Below are 7,147 nucleotides of genomic sequence, written 5' to 3' on the forward strand. Positions count from 1 at the left end.
ACATGTTCACTGTCCGTTAAAATGTGCTAATTTGACTTCTACTTTTGCCAAGGAGCACTGTTGACAACACCTCATTTTCTGTCATTCAAAATATTAATCAATATTATACATATTTGTACTCTCTCACCCTCACCCTCAGCTTTTTCTCAATGCCTGATGACAACGGTCCCTTTTTGTCGTTCAAGAATGATACTGATTAAGTCGTGGTGAAAATGCTACAAACGATGTTCCAAACCTTTTTTACAAGTTTTTTTTTTACTTAAAATGGTGTTGGTATTTGTTTTCCACTGCTTCCAGAAAAGAAGTCAAACCCCAAATGCGTAGATTGTAACTCTCAGCAGTCAATATCATTGATAGAATAGTCACTTGTTTACACTTGTCACCATTGTTATCCATACCAAATTATTTCATTTTATGTATGTTTATTATATTTTCTGTATGCTTCATGATGCAAATAAGCTTTCTTTGTTATTCTCCTTCTTAATTTTGTTTCCATGTAGCCTTCTGGGTCAATTAGAAAAACAGAAACCCCGAACATTATGTAAGCTAATATAAACAGGACACCAATTTTGTTGTTTGTACAATTGTCTGTCAGTGATAACACTCCCTGTTCGTCACACAGTAGACCATGTTGATTTGATTATGGGTTTGAACAATGTCTGGATTGGAACTAGGACAGGGCTAGAACAATGATCAACAATGTCTGAATTTGAACTAGGGTAGTGTTTGAACAATGTTTGGATTTGAACTAGGGTAGGGTTTGAACAATGTTTGGACTGGAACTAGGGTAGGGTTTGAACAATGACTGGATTGGAACTAGGGTAGGGTTTGAACAATGTTTGGATTGGAACTAGGGTAGGTTTGAACAATGTCTGGACTGGAACTAGGGTAGGGTTTGAACAATGACTGGATTGGAACTAGGGTAAGGTTTGAACAATGTCTGGATTGGAACTAGGGTAGGGTTTGAACAATGACTGGATTGGAACTAGGGTAAGGTTTGAACAATGTCTGGATTGGAACTAGGGTAGGGTTTGAACAATGTTTGGATTTGAACTAGGGTAGGGTTTGAACAATGTTGGATTGAACTAGGGTAGAGTTTGAACAATGTCTGGATTGAAACTAGGGTACGGTTTAACAATGTATGGATTGGAACTAGAGTAGGGTTTGAACAATGTTTGCATTTGAACTAGGGTAGGGTTTGAACTTTGAACAATGTCTGGATTTGAACTAGCGTAGGTTTGAAGAATTTCTGGATTGGAAATGGGGTAAGGTTTGAACAATGTCTGCATTGGAACTAGGGTATGGTTTGAACAATGTCTGGATTGAAGCTAGGGTATGGTTTAAACAATGTCTGGATTGGCTAGGGTTTGGGTTTGAACAATGTCTGGATTGAAGCTAGGGTACGGTTTAAACAATGTATGGATTGGAACTAGAGTAGGGTTTGAACAATGTTTGCATTTGAACTAGGGTAGGAAGTTTAACAATACCTGGATTTGAACTAGGGTAGGATTTGAACTGTCTGAATTGAAACTAGGGTATGGTTTGAACAATGTCTTTATTAGAACTATAGATGGAATTGGAACTAGAGTCGGTTTGAACAATGTCTGGATTTGAACTAGGGTAGGGTTTGATCAATGTCTGGATTTGAACTAGGATAGGGTTTGAACAATATCTGGATTTGAAGTAGGGTAGAATTTGCACACTTCTAGATTTGAATTTCACCACTTTACCTTTATTTTTTAACTGTCCAATGTAATAATTGAAGTTGAAAATATATATAAAATATAAAAATATAAATATAAATGGGAAACCAAGGGTATGACAACACCTCCCTCTTTGTCCACGTGTACACATTAGGCCATCTTGTTATGATTCTATGGATGACGTCCTCGCGCGCACCAATTTTTCACCGTTTTCAAAATATTCGACCATCACTGTAAATAGTACAAAGCTGCTGCAAAATATGGAAATACATGATGCAAATTGGAAAAAATATTGAGAACGGCTACTTATGTCATAGAATGGAGCTGAGGAAGCCATAGTACTTGGCTCACTACTGTAATGTCCAAGCTCGAAGTATTCCTTTTTCATGCCTTCTACGTACATACGCACACGCTTCACCAAGGCTCCAAAGAACTTGAAACGCCCTGGATACAAAGGAGGCTGACAGAAGAAGGAAGAGACGTGAACCATGTCAAACAATGGAATTATGCTGTGAGACCTGCGGAAATCAGGCATAAGGCTGTCGATGCCATGATAAGACTTAGTAGACTAAAGTGGTTCGGACATGTAGTAAGTCCACAAAGCCTATGCTACAAGGAGTTTCAAAAGACAAGGCCGCGGGATCGAGACCTCCGAAGCACTGGAAGGATCAAATTGCAAAGGATACTGGTCGGGAGTCTCAAGTTTGCGGAGACAAGTACAAAGGACCGTGCAACCTGGAGAATTCTAACGGAGAGGAGCAAGGGTCCAGTCCCTGGCCTAGGCACTAAGGCAGGTAGGCCAGACCTGTGGACGAGCCGGCCTTGCTGCACACAGACGGGCCCATCGGCGGTGAACAGAGCGTCCGTCATGACGAAAAGGACTGAACATTATGTGAGGAGAATGTGATGGTGACGTATAAACTAGATGTTGTGATAATGCATTCCAATCTATGAATGTATTGGGGAAGCAGTCCCTTCTGAACGTTTCTGTCTTGTAAAGGAATGTGATATAATGTTGGCATTTTTGTAAGGATATTGCGTGTCTAATATCAATTAGCTTTGGCAAAGATGTTCAAAATGAAATAGAAATTTTGCAAAATAAGAGGTAATTTGCATTCTTATAGAATATTCTATTATAAGTGTTTTTAATGTATCCATTGTTCCGGTCTTGATACGGTCTTGACATTTGGGTGGCGGGTAGCTTTTGACGTCAGGACAAGGTTGGGCATGTTTCAGCCCCCTAACATTGAATGTTGGAACTGCAGGGGGATTTTGTCAAAACATTCCAAAGAGGATAACTGAAGAAAGGACACATATACTAGGTGTTGTTGTAATGCACTCCAATCTATGACTGTATTCTCGGCTTTCAGTCACGTGATCTGACCTTAGCAACGGTTGCTATCCGCCATCTTTGTGACCATGCGTAGCGTCCCCTACGCCGGTTCTAGCGATGGTTCTTTGTCGGCTGTGGATCGAGAACCGATGGAAAATACAGGGAGAAGATTTCATTTTTTTCTGTACCTAAAGTAGTTAAGGAGTGGAACACGAGAAGCTCACTCAAGAACGCCGGAGGTTGTGGATTTCGGCGATCAGCCGCGGAGACACGACAACAAAAAACATTCTTGAAACCGAGCGGGTATGTGGTCGTCATTTTGTTTCTGGGAATGCTGCCCCTGTATGGGATAGACACAATGTTGACTGGGTTCCCACTCTCAACCTTGGAAGGAAAGACTACATAGAAGAAGGGACAAAGGAAAAGCTACAGAAGACGGCAGAAGAGAGGGCTGAACGGGCTAAAGAGCGCACAAAGCGAGTCGCTGAACAACGGGTAGAGGCTGCAGCAAAGAGGACACCGCAAAATCCTACTGGGTACCGTTTGCAAGATATCGATTTGACCAAAGTTGAAGATGTGCCGCTAGACGTGGAAATGGCTAACTTAGCGATATCAAGTGAGGAGCCAGTGCCGGCTGAAACACAGACAACTGAGTTGCCGAATGTGTTGAGCAGCAAGCAATTACTTCCTGCTTGGTGAGGTTTGGTAAGAAAATGCTTGAATGTTGAGCAAAAAATAATACTGCCTGGTTGAACACTACTTTATACTAGTATCAATGAGATGATAATTGGCTGCTGGGTGTGCTATGGCATGTATATGGACCTGTGATGAATAAAAGATTTACTCAGTACAATTTTTGCAAGACTCAATATTTGTTTGAAGACAAGAAAACAGTTTATTCAATGGTAGATACTTAGGACACTAATGTTAAGCATCTATGTGTTAACTGCTGACATCAAGAAATTACAGCAAACTAGTAGAATGACAAACAGTACAAAATCAATGTCAGTATCTGGCAACTCTAATCATAATGTCTTTCAAAATAAGTTCTAGCTGGTGTAGTGAATAAAATAAGTTCTAGCCAGTCAGTGTGGTTAGACAGTAATACAACTGACGAGAAAATATGCTCTAGCTAGTCAGTGTAGTTACACAGTACTAGTAATACAGTTGGCAGACTTGAGAATAAATAAGTTCTAGCCAGTGTAGTTACACAGTAATACAGATGAAAAAATTATATAAAAGAAATATGCTCTAGCTAGTCAGTGTAGTTACACAGTAATACAACTGACAAATTTATATAAAAGAAATATGCTCTAGCTAGTCAGTGTAGTTACACAGTACTAGTAATACAGTTGGCAGACTTAAGCATAAATAAGTTCTAGCCAGTGTAGTTACACAGTAATACAGATGACTTAATTTATAAAGAAAATATTAGCTCTAGCTAGTCAGTTTAGTTACGTCAGTGTAGTTACACAGTAATTCAACTGACAAAAATTTATATAAAGGAAATATGCTCTAGCTAGTCAGTGTAGTTACACAGCTTATGTTATACTATTCTTATAATGTTACAGTTGACAGATTTATAAAATCACAGGATAACAAGTGGCAGGGCGTATAGGAGCATCTTACACATCAAACATGTAAAACCAATGGCAACATTTGCAGTGGCAGAAGTTTTGCAGAAAAAAAGGTCCTGCTCTATGGCTGGCAGTGCAGGGTAAGCAGAGAAACCTCACCTAGTCCCAAACAAGCCCGACTGAACCTACCATATGGGCAATCAGAATTGCTACATGTGACATCATCTTGACTCATCTGTTCCCGTCAAAGACAGATTGCATTTGAGTCAGGGACCTTCACTGGCACATCACATTTTCCTTGTGTTCCAGCGGCCGAGAATCTCACAGAATGCAAATCCTCCAAAATGCTTGCAGTTTGAACAGAACCATCTTTGAGTGTTCTGGGTCAGGTTTGATTCTGTCACAGACTATTAGTGGGCATTCCCATTCTGGTCCCATGCAGATACTACAAAATCACAATACCTATTTCCTCTCTGTTAGAACAAACAATTGCTGCTGAACATGATGGTAGTAGTTGCGGGCTCTCTTAAAGTTAAATACCCCAATTACCTTTTCCAGACATGAACTCTTGTTATGGACATCACTTGTCAAAGCTACCGTCAGGTACAGAAATCGGACATTTTATCTCCCCACATCCCATCCCACAGCAATCACATGATACAAGAAAGTCAGGGGTCGCATGGAGGCAAGGGTGTTCTTTACATATGAAGAGACTGCACTTCTTAACCTGGAAGTTGACATGGTTGGGCTTCATGCATGTCTCATACACTTTGATGGCAGCCTCTTCCATCTTACTTACATACGTGATACCTTGTGGCCCTTGTGTCTACCTTATACAGGTGTGATTAGCATATAGCCTTAACTATTGACTGAGGAGGCTGTCCTAGGTTGCTGTGATACACTGCCCCACTAATAGATGCCCCTATACGCCCTGCTCTGTGGCGGAAAAAGCCAGGACCTTTAGCTTGTGTCCTTGTGTTTTTTCAACAGTTTTGATATGACTATCTGACATGTCAACATTAACATCTAAACATTTGTGCAGGAGTTCATGGTGCTGGAGGTCGAGGTTGTTTGGATCGAACAAATCCGACACAACAGGGATGTCTTGACTTGGCAAACTCGCCTGCATATGGAGGAATCAAACTTAGTGCCACTACTTTAACTTTGCACTTACTGAGCTTACTGTACACATATTTACATCTCTTGAGCAGTTGGGGTGTTGTTCTGTGGTACTGTAACCTTATCCTGAGCAGTTGGGGTGTTGTTCTGTGGTACTGTAACCTTGTCCTGAGCAGTAGGGGTGTTGTTCTGTGGTACTGTAACCTTGTCCTGAGCAGTTGGGGTGTTGTTCTGTGGTACTGTAACCTTGTCCTGAGCAGTAGGGGTGTTGTTCTGTGGTACTGTAACCTTGTCCTGAGCAGTAGGGGTGTTGTTCTGTGGTACTGTAACCTTGTCCTGAGCAGTTGGGGTGTTGTTCGGTGGTACTGTAACCTTGTCCTGAGCAGTAGGGGTGTTGTTCTGTGGTACTGTAGTCTTGTCCTGAGTTGTCAGATTACTCTTGTGTGTACTTGTGTTGTGTTGACAGTCACATGTGATGTGGGATTGAAGGAATCAATCTTCTTGTCAAGCTGTTCTTTCAGTTTCTTTGCTGATGTAAAATCAGTGTCTCTCACTCTTGCATACGGGACTTCCTTAATATATATTTATACGTGGGCAGAATCCAGGTACTAGTACACTTCACCTGTGTGCAAGCCAGCACTGGACTACTGGTACATTCTAATGGTATGGGTGGACAGCAACATCTTGATAGCTGGGACAATTACTCAGCACCTAAAGCACAGGGATACAGGAAGTTTCATTAGAATGACAGACTAAACATCACTTTACACAATATAAATGCTAAAAATAGTTCACATACAGTCATGGGACCCAGAAGGCACATTGAGCTTTACTTTAAATGCCCTACAAAATATCACTGATCTTACTATTCTTAGCTTGGTCACCATTACCCGCTAATCGGCATCCAGGGTGCTGAGGCACCGACCTGCTTGTGTTTTCGGGTGCGACGAAATCCAACCCAACCCCGTAAAAACTCCCCCGGCCTGCGCTAATAACTGGGCGGGCCGGCTACCCCTAAGGCGCCGAAGAGATCACGGCGAGCGCCCCGATGGTATGGTTAACAGGCTAACTATCAAAAATAACCATGAAAAAATTACATTTCTGTCCACAATCGTCTCGATCCGTAAAATGTACGTCAAGTGGGATGTTATCCCGAAAAAGAAGATTCAAACTTTCGGGTAAATCTACAAAAAGAGACATTTCCGAACACGTAAATTAACGCTAACGTTACCCCCGTCCCCCACCCAACTTCGACGCTGGAAAACTAACTCTCAAATTATGCCGTCAAAGTTCCGTTTTTTTCATCCACAGTGATTACATGCCATCACGAGTAATCTTATGACTTTACACCGACAGGAGCAAGGAGATTCTATTTAACCTCCTCGACAGGGAGTAGTAAATACCTGAACTGAAAG

The 7,147-nt window shown here is 41.3% G+C and overlaps 1 long non-coding RNA gene across 1 annotated transcript in view; it reads right to left on the reverse strand.

Moving 5' to 3' along the window:
* Positions 1-3,907: 3,907 nt before the first annotated feature.
* Positions 3,908-7,147, reverse strand: part of LOC118416746 — a 3,622-nt gene continuing 382 nt past the window's right edge. The window contains exon 2 of the long non-coding RNA XR_004831256.1: positions 3,908-6,443. This is a non-coding gene — a long non-coding RNA (uncharacterized LOC118416746). The remainder of the gene's footprint in view (positions 6,444-7,147) is intronic.

The sequence above is a fragment of the Branchiostoma floridae genome, chromosome 5, assembly GCF_000003815.2.
Source record: "Branchiostoma floridae strain S238N-H82 chromosome 5, Bfl_VNyyK, whole genome shotgun sequence".
NCBI classification, from domain to species: domain Eukaryota; kingdom Metazoa; phylum Chordata; class Leptocardii; order Amphioxiformes; family Branchiostomatidae; genus Branchiostoma; species Branchiostoma floridae.